The sequence below is a fragment of the Tenrec ecaudatus genome, chromosome 6 (assembly GCF_050624435.1).
Source record: "Tenrec ecaudatus isolate mTenEca1 chromosome 6, mTenEca1.hap1, whole genome shotgun sequence".
Classification (NCBI taxonomy): domain Eukaryota; kingdom Metazoa; phylum Chordata; class Mammalia; order Afrosoricida; family Tenrecidae; genus Tenrec; species Tenrec ecaudatus.
The window spans coordinates 54,781,587-54,800,726 of NC_134535.1; the positions used below are offsets into that span (position 1 = coordinate 54,781,587).

Genomic DNA, 19,140 nt, shown 5'->3' on the forward strand with positions numbered 1-19,140 from the left:
TGTGATTATTAGGTGACTTTGAGAGTTCTTTGACTCTGGACAACCCACGTGGGCAGAGTAGAATTATTCCATACGGTTTTCGTGTCTCTGACCTCCTGAAAGCATATCACCAAGGCTGTATCCTAAGGCTCTTCTGGGGGATTTGAAATGGCAACCTTTCAGCCAGGAGTAGAGTGCTTAAGCATGTGCCCTCAGGGGTTAAAGGAGACAGACCCGGGAACCGAACTCACCACCATCACGTAGCATACCACCCATAGTGACCGGATAGGACAAAGCAGAATGATCGATCCCAGAGTGAATCTTCACAGACGCAGACTGCACGCTTTTCTCCTACCGACTGTGACTGGTGGATTTGAACTGTTGGCTTTTGGAAAAGAGCCCAAACCTTTAACCACTATACTACTCTGGCTCCTTCAAAGGGACCTTCCCAGAATCGCTGTCATAGAGTTGATATGACTCATAGAGTAGAGCTGCTCCTCAGAGTTTCCAAAATTGAAAATCTTTAAATAAATAGACAGCTTTAGATTTTTTTGCGTGAGTCATCGATGGGTTTGAAACACCCACTGCATGGTCAGAAATTCAATGTTTATCTCATTGCACTCATTCGAGGGGACAGTAAGCCCAAGCCAAACTCACTGACATTGGGGGATTCCAATTCACAGTGAACGTTTGTTGTTTTTTTCAAGATGGTAAATCTTTTTGTGCGCAGATAACATCTTTCTCCCTGGGAGAAGCTGGTAGATTTGAACCACTGACTTGCTGCTAACAGTGCACCAACTAACCCACAGGTGGTATTCATTCCTGTTTTTAACGTCTTATTATTTACAAAAGAGATAGATGGTCTCCTATATTTTTATTACACATTTTCGTTGGGACGTAACTGGCGTATCCTACAATTCAGTAGTTAAATGATGCCCAGAAGAGTTGTGCAATCATTGCTGCAATCAGCCAGGTTGCTTTGAGTGTCGGGTGTTAGGAGTGCACTGGCGAGGCGACTGCAGGAGATCAAAATGGTCAACCTGACTTGAGCGGTTACAACCTTAGCTCATCCCCCTCTGCTGCATGTTGGGTTGGGCTCGGTGTCAACATTTTCTCTGTTAATGTTTTTGTTATTGAGATTTATCTCAGATGTATTTTTGTCATTGGGGGTAGGCACCTTGACTTTCTGTTATATGTTTTTCTGTTTTTCAGTAAATAAAACCTAGGACTGATGAACCTATAAAGACAGCAAGTGGAATAAGGGTTCCTGGGGGGTCCTGTGGGGGGATGAGTTAAATAGGAGCTGATATCGAAGAGTTCTGTAAGGAAGCGAATGTTTTAATACTGATTGTGGTGGCCATTATACAATACTGCTTGATGCGATTGAAGTAGGGCATGCATGGTTTCCTCTCTTATAGTTCCACCATTTTCCACAGAGCCTTCGAGGGGCATTTCCACTTCGTACAAATAGAGGGAGACTTTAGAGCTGCCAATGTCTGTTGACAGAATATTAATTTGATTATTATTCCCATATTAAGAATGTTATAAGGACAATTCTCAGTCACTTAAAAAGTTTTGATTGTCTACTTGATTGTGCTTATGGAAGTCTTTTTCTTACAAGGGTCAGAATTCTTGTTAAATAGATACAAAGGCGGTCAGTCGAACATTTCCCTGAATGGGGAAGAGCTATATTTACTCACTGATATAAATAAGAAGGAAACATGTGACGAAATGTAACTTCTGGAGGGGGGTATGTGCGAGAGCAATTTCCCTTTTTAGATTTAGCCCTTGACCTGGGAGAATATAAAAAGGGCACATTTATTGAGCAGCAAACAGGAGCAGAACCTGTCACCTTGAAGAAGTCAGTGTGCTTTCTTTTTGACTTTACTTGAAAATGGTCACTGATTCAACCATGTATTTGCTTGTTAAAGCAATGCTTTACGGTGAGAAGAGCAAAAACATCTATTTAATATATACTTTATGATGTTTAAAAATTATGCCATTAAAATTTGAAGACAACCTTGAACGAGAAATCATATTGACAGGAAAGTTGGACTTATTCATCTTGAACCAATAAGTAAATATGAAATATTAATGTTCTGTCCCTCAATTTATAGTAGCGGCAAGAATTTCCTTTGTGGTTAACTAGAAAATAACTGAAATTTTAAATGCAAGAGCTGGTAGAGACTTTTACATCATTTACAACTATTGAGCCAAAACACAATTAATGTAGCAAGATATTCTTGAAATTAATCCTCAGTCACCTTGAAATGTTACACGATTATTGTCTCTTCTATTAAAAACAAACCAGAGCTTTCTAGATAGATTCATAGTTGAAAAATATTCAGGAAGATGGAGAAGTATATCCTCAAGGGACTTTTATAATTCCTTCAGTTAAGTGATTGTGAGCCATTGGAGCTTCAGGAAGAATTAGCTGTCAATTTCGCATGTTGTAGCACGGTTGTTTATTTTTGTGGACATGAAACCGAGGTAACATATGAAAAATCAACACTACGATGACCATCCACATTGCTGAAACAGAATAGCAGATTTTAAAAGAAGACTTTTGTATATTTAGTTTATGAATTGCTGCCACTCCAACCAAATATGCATGCTTCTTTTTATGTTTATGGCTTCCAGAGTATTTTGGTTTGATGAATTCATGAAATGATTAAAAAAAGAACAGTTTCAATTGCTGCATTTGGTTTCTCTAGGCCCCACCCTCATTTTCTTGAGAGGTTTTTAAATATAGGAGAAGGAGCAGTTTTTTTGTTTTTTTTAATTCTGAATGTCAAAGAAGTACACTGGGCCCATGGTCTTTAAAGTCGCAGTCATTCCACCCGCCCCCCCACCCCCCCTGTCTGAAACTAGCCCGGGCTCCAAGAGCACGTGGGGGCAGGCTTCAATGTTTCTTTTCCTCCTTTTACGACCACCCAGACCAGTGTTTTGATCCGATGGGAAAGGGAACTGGAGGGTAGTCACAGTCGTTCTTACATAAAGGTTAGTGAGAGCTGATTGGACAATACATGAGAAAAGTGATTTCGACTGACGCATTGATCACATATCAGGCTTTGGAGCAAAGCTATTAGCGTGAGCTAGAGAACGTTGTCCTTTGGGCTAAAATGTAATTCTTGATATGCTTTCCTCAGTTGTGACAGACATATGATGGGCTGTGAAAATGTTCGTTTTTGTAGTTGTCATTGCTAAAATCTGTACACTTGCTAATCATAGCCCTCTTAGCTAAGGGAATTTCTCCTTTGATAGGTCCTGTGATTCAATTTGTTTTGAAGATATTTATACAAGTTGTCATAACTGAATTTTAATGTAAGCTGGGTAAAATGCAAGGATAAGTCCAACAGTATCACTACCAGGGCTTCAGTTCAGAGACACATGAGTTTATTACAAACAAATCATGTGTAAACATGTCCATGTGATCTATAGAGGGCTGAGGAAATTTTTTCTCCATAATTCAGTTCTCTTGGGCTTTGTATCATGCACTCTATGAGGAAGTTTTACCAAAGCCGTGGCTGCAGAGGGAATCAGCTGGGCAGGTAAAATAAGGCAAAAGAAATCAGCTCAGAAGGTTATGGTCACTTTTTTTAAATCCCAAAGAAAAATCTTGATAGATTTTCTCAAAATATTTAAGAAAATTATGAAAGCTTTTTAGAAAGAAATTCTATGAAAATTAAAAACAAAACTCTCTCTCTTTCATATATATATATATTTAAATACACTTATTGGGGGCTCTTACATTTCTTATCACAATCCATACATTCATCCAGTGTGTCAAACACATTTGCATATAGGCCGTCATCATCATTTTCAAAGCATTTTCTTCCCACTTGAGCCCCTGATATCAGCTCCCCATTTCTTTCCCCTCCCTCCCTTATCCACCCTCCCAACCAAATCCTTGATAAGTTATAGATTATTATTTCCATATCTTACATTGTCCTCCATCACCCTCACCCACTTTTCTGTTATTTGTCCCCCTGAGAGGGGGTTGGTTGATCCTTGTGATTGATTCCCTCTTTCTCCTCCCACCCTCCCCTAATTCTCCTGGAATCTCTACTCTCATTGTTGGCCCTGAGGGGTTTACCTTTCCTGGATTCCCTGTGTTGAGGGCTCTTATCCGTAGCAGTGTGCATGCTATGGTCTAAATCAATTTGTAGGTAGAATTCAGGTCATGATAGTGGGGTGAAGGAAGCAACAAAGAACTAGAGGAATGATGTATGCTTCATCGGTGCTATACTGCACCCTGGCTGGCTCATCTCTTCCCTGTGACCCCTCTGTGAGGGGATGCCCAATTGTCTACAAATGGGCTGTTGTTCTTCACTCCATGCTTCCCCCCACTCCCATTCACTTTGGGTATGGTTTTGTTCTGGGTCTTAGATGCCTGATACCTGATCCTATCAACACCTCATGATCACACAGGCTAGTGTGCTTCTCCCATGTGGGCTTTTTTGCTTCTCAGCTAGATGGCCACTTGTTTATCTTCAGTCCTTTAAGACCCCTGACCCTATATCTTTTGATAGCCTGGCATCATCAGATTTCTTCACCACCTTTGCTTATGCACCCATTTTGTCTTCAGAGATCGTGTCGGGAAGGTGAGCATCACAGAATGCCAGATTGTTAGAACAAAGTGTTCCTCTGTTAACGGAGTACTTGAGACCCAATGTCCATCTGAAACCTTAATTCTTAACATATAGATATGAGTACATAGTTCTATCCCACTTCATTATATATATATATAATATATATATATATACTTGCCTATATTTAGGCATATATATTACATATATATTTACTTGCCTGTATTTAGGCCTCTATAAATATCCTTTGTCTCCTGGTCCTTTCATCTATTTCCTTTTACTTTCCTCTTATTGAACAAAAAGCCAAAGGAAAATTGGTGAAGAAAAAAAAATCTTTTCCATTGTAATCTTGCACCTGCTCATTCTTTGAAAGTAGTAATTCTGTAATAAATGTATTGGGGAACCTATCCATTCTACACCCCTAGTCTTGACCCGTTTGGACTTCTTTTTGTTCCTGAAACTCAAGGAACATTTACAAGGAACAAACTCTGAGTCCCTCAAGGATGCTTGCCTTTATTATGTTGTATAAATCAGAGCACAGGGCTCTTCAGCAAAGAACTGGAGTGAAACAGCACCTTCACATGTGTAGACCTAGATGGAGGATATGTTGAGATACAATCGTTCCCCGTGTGATCATTTTGTTTAAAAAATATTTCTATGATTTTGTGACAGTGCTTTTTGACTTGCATTGTACACTGAATAAATTTGAAAGTAATGATTAAATAAGCTTTTTTTGGCCCTAAACAAGTGCTATTAACTAATGAACATATTTTATTAAAGAAGCTTTGGGCTATATAATTACAGTCTAGTTTACTATTTATATAAAAACTTTATCAAGAAGTTTTGAAGACTAGCTCTATTGTGCAAATGGAGGATTGTACACCAAAAGGTAAAACTAATGTTTCAGTTTGATTTGTTGCATGATAGTGAGGTTCAGGCCTAACATCTGTCCTGGCTGTGTCATTCAGTTGATTTCATTCTGAATAATAGAGGGCATGGATTTTGATTTCTGAATCTCTAAGAATTATCTGGGTAGACGGTCGAAACGCAGGCTCGACCTCCTCTCTGAAGTTTAGATTCTTTCAGTTACCCGCATCGCTGGCAAGCATCTCAGAGGACTCTGACGCTGATATCTTAGGGAGCACATTTGGAGACACATGATTTCAGCAAGATGATGTTGGCATTTGAGGGACATTACATAGATGTGCATATTTTACCTCCAGTCAAGAGAGATGAATTCTCTAGATTATTATTATGTCTGGTTTATAGCTCAGGAGATATTATCTCCTTGTATACGTCAAAGGACGCATTTCTTTGAATGCTTTAGCTATATTGAGAAGAGTTGTGCAGTCATCACCACGATCAAGTTTAGGACAATTTCTGCATTTTTGCACTCATTAGTATTCGTTGCTCATTTCTGCCTACCTCCCTGCTGTAACCGTAGGAAAATATTAATCCGGGAAACTATACTGTTTCTATATATTTACCTACCCTGGATTTCAAGATGTTATAAAAATAACATTCAGAAGCAATTTTAAAATAAAAGAGAAAAAAACTTTAATCAAAAAGAGAGCAGAAAATAATGAAAACTAGAACAAATTATAAATTGGCCCCAAGAGACAACAAACGGTAAGCTATTAAATTTTAAGCTAATTACATTTCCATTATTCCTTTTTTAAATGCACTCTGCCTGAAGGCAAGACTGTTCACATCCTTGGTCAATGGTCAGTGATCCTCCAAAGACTTCATCCACAGGAGCACCCCACCAAGGGATTTGGGGCTTTCCTCTTGTCCGTAGGCTTTTGCAAGTTGGGCGCTTAGGATTTAAGCTCTATTACAATTCTCTCCTTTGACTTGAATTGTGTTATTTATAATCCTTGGATCACACTGATTGGTTTACTTCTTCCATGGGGCTTGGCTGGCATTTCACTTACCTGGCTGTTTCTTTTAAAACAAAATTTTAAGGTTTTAAGGATAATTGTCATCCAGGCAAAATCTGATTTCTTCACTACACTGATGTCTTCAGTCATTGCTTCATGAGGGCAAGTATTTAGTAGGGTCAAGTCATAAGAATGAATTATTCTATGATCAGGGTTTATGATTAAGTGAAAACTCAAAATCCATTCATTGATGGTTTATTTAAGTCCAGGGCCCACATTAGATGCAGCATTATCCTTTTACTGGGGAATATTATAAATCATCCCCATGGGGTAAATGGTAATTCTGTTAATAAATTCACTGCCGTAAGGTCAAATTTGATTCATAATGACCCTGTAGGAAAGAGTAGAGCTACTCTTCTTGTGGGTTTATAAGACTGTAACTGTCACTTACTTAGCTAATGATATAGAATCTAAAATACTATTTAGAAAAGGATAGTGTATATGTTTAGGGCATATTTTTAGACTCAAATACATGCAATGTTAATTTATACAGATTACAAACAGTAAGGCTAAGCGATAGGGAAAATTTCAGTAACACTTATTTTCAAAGGCAAAACTAAACCTGGTGGACTAAGACATAGAGGCCATGACTTTATCTAAGTCAAAAATCTTTGCGGTATTTCATTTTCTATGTATCCTCTATGTTCTTCTGTAAACTTGAGAGCCTTTCACAAATCTACTCACTTGTAAGTTATTTTGAGAACCATAAATATTTTTACTGTCAATGACAGAGAATTCTCTATACATTTTAGCAACTTCTAAATTTTATAAAAAGAAAGCAAAATGAAGATTTTGCTTGGATTATAGAAACGGAAGGCATTAAGAGAGCAACAAGATACCTGACTTACTTCTTAGTTTGCACGAGGACTAAAGAACCAACCTGTTTGTACAACTTCCTACTTCAGCGTGTGCTTTTGGAAGCATTACCTTATCGTGTTTCAGAAGAGCACTGTGCATAATGAAAGCTGATTAAAGGTAAATTCGGTAAGACACCTCACAGGTATCAGAGTTATTCAAATCGTGCACTTTCATCTCTTTTTTAAAAAAGGGTATTGGTTTCAAATATAAACTATTCCTTAATAACTGTCACATGAAAATTGGAAAAAAAGATTTTTAATGTTCAAATGAAAATTGAGATAAAGCTTATAGTCTAGTGATATTGGTTTAGTGACAATGGACTACCACTACCAGTCAGTTGCTTCTGGTGTAATAATATGTGTTGTACAAAGTTGGGTAGGTTGACTATGAATATTATGTTTACTACTTACCAGGAGGTAGAATAAGTGTAGTGAAAATCTTTGCCCTCAATACAGGAAGTCTATACAACAAGGTGTTTTTTTTTTCATTCACATGTTTTATTTCCACAAATAATATTGCCAATACTAATAAAAGGAATGCCCTTAGCAAGAATTGTTCTGCTAATCATGATTTTAAGATGAATTATTTACTTTATTTTATATTTTAATTAGCAGCTAACATTACATATTAATCAGTTCTGTGCTGACAAGTAGAATCCTAGCAAAAATACTGTTTCTCAAAAGTGATATACATCATATTTCTTGGAACGAAACACCACCATGTAAAAGTGGTCCCTTTGTGTCTAACCACTCTTTATGAAAGATGCTGGTATATGTCCAGGCAGTGTTGAGTTCGTGATGCTTTATTTACAATCAATGTGCTTATTGATGCTACCATGACATAAGTTTCTATGTTGATTACTACAGTTCTTAAAGTTACAAAAATATTATATAAACTATGACAGGCTTTGGGGGATCTAATTTCATGTGGTTCTAATAGGAGCAGCTGAAAAGTGTTGATAATTTAAAACTAAATAAACTATCGAGGAAAACCAGGTACCAAGCAGCAGAGGGCTGTAATCCTCAGTAGAGTGAAAAGAATCGCTCAGTAACACAATTGCTAACAAAATGGGGAAGCAGTTGGGTCTAACGGTTTGAAAATCTCTTTGAGATTTGTTATCTGCTTCATTACTGGGATGATTATCTAGAGTTAGGCGCACCTGTCCCTGCTGCTGGACCTGCCTTGGATCACCGTACAGGGTGTAAATAAGCCTGTCAATGCTGTGATGAAACAGGCTTGGGTCTTGCTAAAGGACACCCTTGCTTGTTGAACATACCCTTAGATGTATGTGGACCGGTCGGAACCATCTGATGGGACTCAGTACTGGGCAACCTGTGAAGTCTAGGATAAATTTGTTTTTGCAGCCTGGGATCTCCTAATTTACTTCGTGATCTATGTATGTCTCCAAATTGTCCTAGGCAGCCTTCTCTGTACTATTTTTAGCTTTGGTTGCTCATTTCATCTCAATGGGCAATATGTTTTGATGAAGATCACTGTTGCCCCATCATCTACTGAGCCCTGGTCAGCTCTAAGAGGGGAGAGGTAAATTGCTTGAGATACTGGATCAGGTTTAGGTAAAGGTGCTGCCAGTAAGTCTTCTGGAGCCCGCATGATGCGTTTTGCAAAGTTGACTTAGTATAATATCCATTTTAAGGTGACTGTTTTGTCTCAGTTGTGACCTTGGATCCTGGAGAATTATACCAGGTGAAGGATCCATTGGTATCAGGACAGCCTTTTCTGTTCGTTCTCTTTCTGCGTTTTCATCATCATCTGCTTTTTGGGGTTTGACACTAACATTTGCATGCCATACATCACACTTGAAATGCATGTTTCCATGACCACTTCCATTCCCTCTTAATTTCCTGGGATCCCACAAAAGCCTGAGATCCAGTAGAGCAAACTCAGAAGGTTTTCTAACACCTTGCCTTGGGAGAGTCCTAAGTCTGGGGTGAGTCACGTGGTGTACTTTGCTCTTCTCTCCAGCAGGTCTTGGATCAGCAGGAGTGCTGACTTCGGTGGGAGGTTGTTGCTGATTCCTTAACGTTTCTGTTGGTCTTTGTAATGTTTGCAGTATGGACTTGACACTGCTTCCTGCTTCTTCACTGCTCGAATACCAGTTAACAAACAGTATCATCTTCTTCCTTGCTTGGTGCCCTGTGCAGTTCGGTGCTGGTTGGTTCATCTTATTGGTATTTCTGAGTAAGTCTCACAAAAAGTGCCCTCTGCACTGCAGAGAGGAGACTTGACGCGGCCACAGAGCTTTGGGCTGTTACACTGCTGCCATCACACCCACCCCCTTGGTCATGTGTGTCTTGAACAATGGAAGGTTGATGCTGAGCAAATTCACGAGAGGTCACATCTCACTGGAGCTAGTGTGACACTGGACGGACATCAGACAGGGCAAGATATGACAAAATAATAATCTATAGGGGGGGAGGGGAAAAAAGAGGACCTGATGCCAAGGGCTTAAGTGGAGAGCAAATGCTTTGAAAATGATGAGGGCAAAGAATGTGCAGATGTGCTTTACACAATTGATGTATGTATGGATTGTGATAAGAGTTGTATGAGCCCCTAAAAATGTTAAAAACAAAACACCAAAAGAAACCCAATTGAACGTCATTGACGATATTAGACTTCGACAGCAGCTGGGTAGCGTTTAGTCATCATGAGAAAGTCGCTATGGTGGCATCACCTGGGTGAGGGCAATGTGGACCTTTCTGAGTGACACTGTCGGAAGAGGTGACGCTAAAATGGCCACCTATAATTTCTTGTGTGCATTGTAAACTACACATTTATTAATTTTGATACAAAAATATCCCTTAGTCAATTCTAAAGGCACGTTGGTTGCATAGTGGTTACAAGTTTGGCTACTAACTGCAAGGCCAGTTGTTTGAAGCCACCAGGCGCTCCATGGGAGAAAGACGAGGCTTTCTCCTCCGGACCGGAGTTTCAGTCTCTGAAACTCACAGGGGTAGTTCTATGAGCTGGCGTTGACTTGACGGCAAGTGAATGAGTTATAACAGCAAAAATATTTTGTGCATGTGAACCCAACATCCCCAAAGAGCTAAAACTCTTTGCTAATTTACTTTTTGAGCATTTTCCTGTTCTCCAATCAGCATTGTCAGTATTACCCGATTTTAATGATGTTTCTAATCACACGGTTTCCTCTGCATGTGCCAGAGGCACACTCTGTTGCTTTCCTCGATCTTAGAGATTTTCTAGTTGCTGCTTGCCAAACACTCTGGTTTTTTAAAGCTACGATAGTGTGATAACTGCTATTGGTGAACTGCAAACATTAACTCTTTTGAGGATGAAACAGTAATGAAAGGAAAAGCAGTAGGGAAAATCTGCTCAGTTGATCCTAGTGTTGTACTTGTTGTCTGTAGGAGCTGTTGAGTCATTTTGAACTCAGGGTGACACGATGCCCAGTAGGATGAACACGGTCTGGCCTTGAGCCTCCCCCAACACCACGGTGATGTTCAAGTCCATTGTCGACACTCCCATCCCTCTGTCAAGCATTTCCTTGACGGTTTTCCTCTTCTTCAACGACCTTCGACGTGGCCAAGGGCTATGATAACCCATCCAAAGCATGTGAGACAAAATCTTGCATTCCTTCTTCTTAAGGATCCATCTGGCTTTTCTCTGTCCAAGACAGATTTGGTTTTTGTTCTTAAAGGCTTTCTGGAATGTCTGTGGTACTTTCAAGCTTGTAATCAGTCATGCTGTAAAGTAGTAACATTGTAGTTCAATGCAGAGAGATTTTATAAATGATTTTGTTAGTATTCATATAACCTAAGAAGCATTACAGTTAAGTAATATAAGCACATTTATCACATATGATTAAGATGGATGATAAACATTAAGAGCTTTTAAAACTTTCACAGTGAAATAAGTGTTTTTCTGCACCAAACACAAGGTCAGCTCAGAGTGCTTGCAGCCTTTTTTTCTCAGCGCTCGAGGGAGGATCTTTCTATACATTTTTATTTTTAATAGATGAAAAAATAAATCAGATTGCAAAATCAAAAAAAAAAAAAAGAATTCTGTATGACGTGGTATGGCCCGAGGCCCAGGGGCCTGAGGAGCTTGTAACTCTACAAGCTACTGCACAGCGTGGCACAAGCACTAGTGACACGACTGGATCCGCGGTGCATGGAGAGTACTCCTCCGTGATGGGCCGGGCCATGGCAAGTGGATGCACCTGGGCGGACTTGAGATGTGGCTCCCACAAAGAGCTGCAGCGTTGGCAGCCCTCTACCGAGTCACTGTGGTTGGAATCGACTTGAGAGTAGGAGATTTGGGGTTCCAGGAGCACAAGGAAACATCCTTGTCGTGACCAATCTGTCTGTACAAACATGTTTTAGAAGAGAGGGACTTGTATGCTACGGTGAAGATGATGGTGATGGTGATGCTCATGTTACTAATCTCAACAGTTCATTATATATTTTTACTCTAATCTCTAAATTATCCCAAAAAGTGCATTTCTTTATCTTGAGTTCATAGCAGGAGAAACTGAGGGTCACAAAGATTAGAGACCTTGATTATATTTTTGGTGTGCTAACACGTGTTTGATTCATGATTCCTTAAAAATCATGATAGTAATTATCAAGGTCCCAATGCAGAATTTTGCTAGGAGGTATCAGCAGCTGTCTTACTGCAGTGATCAGGGGTTTAAAGTTCGACCTGTCATCTTCTGTGTGCTAGGGACACGGCTGTGGCTTTTGTGTGGCAGATAGTGTAAAGTAAGAGAAAGAGACAAAGAACATGTTATCAGTGGGGATGGAGAGGAGAAAATTCGAGTGAAATGTGTGGTGGAATAAAAAGGGCATGATGGTCCTTCAGAGTTATGAAGAGAATAAGAGGAAGATATCAGAGATTGTTTTGAAGATGTGTTTTGAAGATTTACTCTGAGGTGCTTTGGAGGTAGTATTGGCATGAGCGTAAATACGGAAGCAGGAAGCAAGGCGGAAGCTCTTGAGACCAGCGTTTGCAGAGGAACGATGAGCAGGGCGTCTGGAGAACCGTTGCAGCGCATGTAGAGACCTCTGGTAGAGAAGTCAGGTAAACTGCCGAAATGGAGACTTGAAGCGCATTATAAGGCAGAATCCAACTGACTAGTAATAGTGTTCATTTTCAATTTTTCTGTTACAGATTATCAGAAAGTGTTGAATTTGACCATTTTACATGAACAATGTCACAACTGCAAATAGAATTCTTTAGGGTTTTCTGCCATGATGGAAATGTTTCATATGTATGTTACCACAAGAGTAGCCACTTTCCATATGTATTTGTTGAACACCTGAAATGTGGCTAGTTCTACTTTGCAAGAGAGTTAAATTTTTATTTAAAGATATTTAAATTTAAGCAATAACTGCAATTCTTTAAATGTAATAGTCACACACGGGTAGTGGCTTGCTGGATAGATGGCTGAGGTGCAGATAATTGAATTTGGAAAAAAAGCAGCAGTAACAGCTTAGAGATTGAGTGGCATAAACTGTACAAAATTCAAAACTTACTTTAAAGTTTAAAAATGTGATTACGTGTAACATTGTCAAGTGTTGCATATTCCTTTAGCTGCAGGTCTCTCAGTGGCATAATTAGGTATGTCAACAACACAATGTTCAATATTTTAAAATTAATAAATCAAGCCTTAAATCTAGTCAGTTAGCATTTTTGTTTTCCCAGTTTCATTATAATTAAGATAATCTTTCAAAGCATGGCCCAACTCAATTACTGATGTAATTGGAGTCTATTTTATAGTTAGATTATTCAATGTTCTAACAGGAAGGTATCAATTTAGGAATACTACAGAGTGAATATTGAGGCTGCAATGACAGTTTGTTATTAAGCATAAAATTTTATGAGTTGATTGACTACAGATTAAATATATTCCTTCTAGTGTATTATAGCAGAATTATATAAGATCATAATTTTCAGTAGACTATTAACAGGGAAAATAAATCAACAGAATGAACCAAATCTAATTTCAACATCTTAATAATTAAAACAAAATATGCAAATGAGGTTTCAAGTGTTTGTGGGAAACTTTTTTTAATCTTTCCATCCCATTAGCTCTTTTTTTCTTTCAAACCATTTTATTAGACCTAATTCAGTCATCATATCATTTCATAGTTCAATTATATCAAGCAGTGTTGTACAATCTCTACCACAATCAATTTCAAAACATTTTTCTCCTTCTTTTACTCCTTAACTCCCGCCCCCTGCCATACTGCACAGGATCCTTTATTCTAGTGTTTTCTCTATCGTTCTATGCATCAGGCAGTGCTGTACAATTGCTACCACACTCAGTTTCAAAACATTTCTTCCTGAACTCCCTTACATCGGGTGCCTCTTACCAGCCCCTCACGGCACCTCCCCAGAAAGCCTTGTTCACCTTTTGAGATTGAATGGTAAAGCAAATGTGTACCTCTTTATTGATAAATTTAACATTTTAAGTTTTTGCATGGATTCATAATGTATTCTCTATAATTTTAAATTTAGTTTTTCTTAATTAGAGCAGACTTACATTTGGGAAGCATCATGACTAAATTTGCTAAATTTTCAAAATCCTTCTAGCTCCTGCTCTCGCAAACCTGTGCGATGTTAAGTCAGATGCAACACAGGAAGAGGAACGCAGGAGCCATGGGAAGTAATGAGGCTCCTGCTACTCACCCCTCCTAGAGACAGGAAGGCACCGCACACCGTGCACCCGGCCACAGGGAACTGCATCTGGGGGCACGAGAACCCCAAGATGGAATTGTAGGAGCTGCAGGAGTGGGGAACAGGGTGGCAATAGCTGGGTTTGGGGCTTCCTGCTAACTAGGACTTTGAAGTGTTCTGTATGCTCATTGGGCATCTCCCCAGACGTTGGCTATCTGGTCAGGATGAGCAGAGCAGGTGCAAAGACGCTCAGGTGTATCAGAACTTAGCATCAGAGAAGCTGCAGCACGAGCCACTCGGTGGCTTCAGAAAGAGAATGGACTGGCTTCCAACCAGGGCCTCACGACTCTGTTAAGGCAATAGATTTTAAATATGGAAAAATTATATTGGAGTTAAATATCGTAGTCTTATACACTTATAAAATTTTCTTTTTCATATTCAGTGCCACAGAAATTTTCATTAGTTCTAGGAATTTTATTAAATTGTATCTAATTCCATAATTTTTCAAAAGTAAACAATGTGTTAAGATGATAGTTAGATAATGAGTGAGTCCGGTGTAGACAGCATTTGTGGCGCGCACTGGGGAACATGGCGAGCACATGAATGTACAGTCGGGAGCAGCGGAGGCCTTGGCGGACTCTTTAGGTGCCTTCCAGTCGGTTCTGACTGCTCGCCACCTTAGGCCCGACAGAAGAAAGCCCCGCAGGCAGCCTTGGGCATCCTCACAATTGCTCCGTAAGTGTGCACTTTGTCATCAAAGACTGGGCAGTTTTGAGAGTGAAAGAGAGCCTAAACTATAGCTCATTTAGGTAAACTATCACTAGCTTTACCCCGGTAGAGGGTCTTTTCTAGCTCTGATGGGGTGATGTTTACGTGACAAAGAGACTGAAGTAAAAACAAACCCAACTTCATTGCCACTGAGTGAGTTCCAGCTCATAACAATGACCGTGCAGGGCAGAGTATAACTGCCTCTGCGGTCTCCAAGGTGACAGATCTTTAGGGCAGGAGAAAAATCTCATCCTTCTCCAGCTGAGCAGTCGGTGGTTTCAAACTGCTGACCTTGCTGTTAGTAGTTCCACGTGCAGCACACTGCACCACCTAGGATGTGCTGCTTAATTTGGGTACTAAATTAATTAGGGATTAAGAGAGCTTCCATTGTACCTTTTTGTTTAAACTTGTTCATATTTATTGAGGCCTTATAATAGGATGGACACCAAATGAAGTATAAGTGTTACCTTCTTAAATTATCACAAGACTATAGGATAGGTTATTTTCATTTGTCCTTGAAGATGAGGAAATTGAAGCTTATAACTCTGTATTTGTATAATTAAAAAATGTTAACAGCTGTTTCACTATTTCATAGGACTATTTCATAGGCCAAGCCCTGTGATAAATAATTATATGTATTACCTCATTTAATCCTCTAAACTATCATAAGAGATTGACAGGTTTTTTTTTTTTTCATCTTTACTAGCTGGTGCCCAAGCTGTTTCTTTTCAGCTCATAGCTGTAGAATAAATCTATTGTCCATGTTATATAACCAATAGGTTCTCTAGGCTGAATAGAAGCCCAGAAATGTCAGACATACCCTTCATCTGTCAAATATTAGGCAGATTTCTTTCCATAACGGGTTGTCCTGAAATTTATGATGCTGTCACCTGGGACAGCCAAGATCTAGGAGAATCAAGGGAAAAGGAAACAGAGGCTGCTGACTGCATTGCCACCTAGTTCTGCTATCACAAGATGACAGAAAGCCGATGGTTTTAGCCAACAACCATTTGTTTTTTCCCAGCTGAGGATGCTTGAAGTCTGAATACAGGAGACTTTACGGAAAAACGTTCTGACACGGTTTGCTCTGGGAGAAAGTCCTCGTGTCTTCGTTGGGTTTCTTGATTTCTTGGAGCTGCCCATGTAGTTTGGCATCTACCTTCGTCTGTCTCTGTGTTCCTCTCCAGACCCAATCGGTTCTGTGTGTGTCTCAGAGGTGATTTGCATGAAACACACCCAATCTCTCAGTGCCTTTTTAGCACAAAAATGAAACCACATTCCCAAATGGGATTACTACCACAGGTTTAGATCTTCAAACACATAATTTTGTGGAACACAAGTGGTTTCATTTAAAACATATGAGTCAATGTCATAGGGCTCTTTCTACCTAAAGATGCTCCTGAATCAGGCTCCTGATCACTGGGGTGAGGAGATAGCTTTCCTGCACTTTGTGTTTGGATTCTCATGCCTGACTCTTAAACAGCTGGCTTCCAGGCTGGTTCTTCAGGCTCCACAGCACTGTGTAGTCTCAGATGGGAATATGTAAGCTAACTAATGTTGTTAGCCGGGCTTCGCGCGGTCTAGCTTCTTAAAGTGAGCTTACTATGAAGAAGGAGCACGGAGTGTACGGGCAGGGAAAAGTTCACTCACTGGTAATCTCCTTGAGAGGTTAAGGTCACGAGACTCAACATAATGGAAGTACTGGATAAGATTAAGTCATCTGAATATGTATCAATTTTTATAAGATCATCTTTAGAGGTCTAAAGATTACTGAAGTGATCCATCATAGGAACAATTGCTTAGAAAATGATGATCTGTCACAAAGAGATAATGATATTACTACGCTAACTGATAATAGTACTCAAAATCCTATAGTTGGAGCAACAGCAATCTAGCTGGGAGGCATTGCTAAGTGGCGGTAGTAGGGTGAGCGTGTTGGTGGGGCAGGAGGGCAGGAGGACGGTAAAAGGAAACAGAGGAACAATCTAGGAAGCAAAGCTAGATAGAGGTATCAGTCTAGGTGTGTACATATGTACTTATACATTAGTTCATAAAAATAGAGGTATTGGCCTATGTACATATATTTATATGCAGTGCACCGAGACATTGGACCGACTTCGTGACTCTGTTCATACACTCCCTCAATACAAGAACTTTGTTCTAACAAACTGGCATTGTGATGCTCACCTGCCCGGCACAATCCCTGAAGACAAAATGGATGCCTAAATGTGGTGAAGAAAGCATATGTTGCCCAGCTATCAAAAGATACAGCATCTGGGGTCTTAAAGGCTTGAAGTTAAACAAGCAGAGAAGCTACAAGTCCACATGGAAGAAGCACACCAGCCGGTGCAAACATGAGGTGTTGTCAGGACCTGGTAACAAGCATCAGAAGAACCATAACAAACAAACAACAACAACTAAAACCATATAGTTGAGAATGAGGGGGGTCAGATCAGAGACCCAAATCCTATCTCCTCACAGAAGGGTCACAGGGAAGGAATGAGTGAACCAGGGCACAGTAAAGCACAGATGTAACACACAACATTCCTCTGGTTCCATACAGCTTCCTCACACCCACTAGCATGACCCCAGTACTGCCTTTCACTACTGGTTAGACCGGTGCATGTGCACAGATACAGCTAAGAGCTAAGAGCTCGGGACACACGGAATCCAGGAACAGAAATGGGAATAGAGATACCAGAAAGGTAGGGGAAAGGTGGGAAAGGCGGGAGGAAGGTTGAACTGATCCCAATGATCCTGAACACATACTACACCCCCACCTCCAGGGGGACCAACAACAGAAATCATGGGGGAAGGGAGACAGCGGTTGGTCTAAGATATGAAAATAATAATATTTACAATGTATCAAGGGGTCATGAGGTTGGGAAGGCGAGAGGAGCTGAAACCAGGGCTCAATAGAAAGCAAATATCTAGAAAAGAATGATGGCAACATATGTACAAGTATAATTGATACAATTGATGTATGATTTGTTATAAGAACCCCCAATAAAACGATCTTTTAAAAAAATCATTTTATTGGGGACTCATACAACCCATCACAATTTATGCATCCATCCATTGTGTCAAGCACATTTGTACATAAGTTGCCCTCATCATTCTCAAAACATTTGCTTTCTACTTGAGCCCTTGGTATCAGCTCCTAATTGCCTCCCCCGAGCTCCCCTCCCCCATGAACCCTTCATAATTTATAAATTATTATTATTTTGTCATATCTTACACCATCCAATATCTCCATTTACCCACTTCTCTGCTGTCTGTCCCCCAGGTTGGAGGTTATTGCAGAAGGACTGCGGGGAGGAGACGAGCCAGTCAGGGTGCAGTGTAGCAATGATGAAATATACAATTTCATCTAGTTCTTGAATGCTTCCTCCCCCCCACTATCATGATCCCAATTCTACCTTACAAATCCGACTGGACTGGAGGATGTACACTGGCACAGATAGGAAATGGAAACACAGGGAATCCAGGACAGATGAACCCCTCAGGACAAGTGGTGAGAGTGGCAATACCTGGAGGGTGGAGAGAAGGTGAGGGAGAAGGGGGGAACAGATTACAAGGATCTAAAATGGTCTTTTAATAAAAAATAAAATAATAAATAAATACAACAGGCTGTGCACTTGAGAAAGAAATCCTATGGAATGTTATTTGACTAGTTGGAAAAGGCAGTATGTGTTAATTCTAAGGTGAATGATGATAGGAAACTAGAGACAAGAGTCTGGGCCCCTCATCATGACTGTGAGCTCTGTGCCTTTACAACACCCATACTATCTACCGCACATACCAGTGCTCTCTCTGTCATGAGGAGGTGTGTTTTAACATTGCTCAGTTCATAGGATGCTTATGAAGGTAAAGTGACTCAGCATTTTAGATAGTCTTTTATTGCAGCATTTGTCATAAGTCATGTGTTTTTCTTTTCAAGTTAATAGGGTCTATTAGAATAAAGACAATGTGCTGCTTTTTTTCCCTTTTTTGTATTTCCAGGGCTTAAACAAAAGATTTTGGTATGTAGAAAATATTCCGATGCATTCTTTTTTGTTGAATGATCATATGTATAAAAATGGTCTAAAATACATAATATTGTAAAATATAGTTATTAAACTTTAGCTTATTAGTTGAGCCAATTAATAAACATGCCCTTTCAGTTATACTGTAATGTAAATGATTTATATATTAAGGTCTTGTTTAATGTGGGACATTTTAAATGCTCATTTTGTTTCTTCACCTCTTGAACTATATCTTTATCATTTACCTGAGTTTGTATTGTTTGTGAAATAAATATGTTTTTTCAGGGACTATCTTCTACTTGTTTGAAGGTGAACTAAAAATAC

General features: G+C 39.6%; 1 protein-coding gene and 1 non-coding gene across 6 annotated transcripts in view; one reads left to right on the forward strand and one right to left on the reverse strand.

The window, feature by feature from the left end:
* The window catches only part of KCNC2 (potassium voltage-gated channel subfamily C member 2), a 209,723-nt gene that overhangs the window by 132,464 nt on the left and 58,119 nt on the right, over positions 1–19,140 (forward strand). The window lies entirely within an intron of this gene.
* Positions 2,835–2,955, reverse strand: LOC142452220 (small nucleolar RNA SNORA61). The gene has a single exon (XR_012785247.1). It is a non-coding gene; the product is annotated as a small nucleolar RNA SNORA61 (small nucleolar RNA).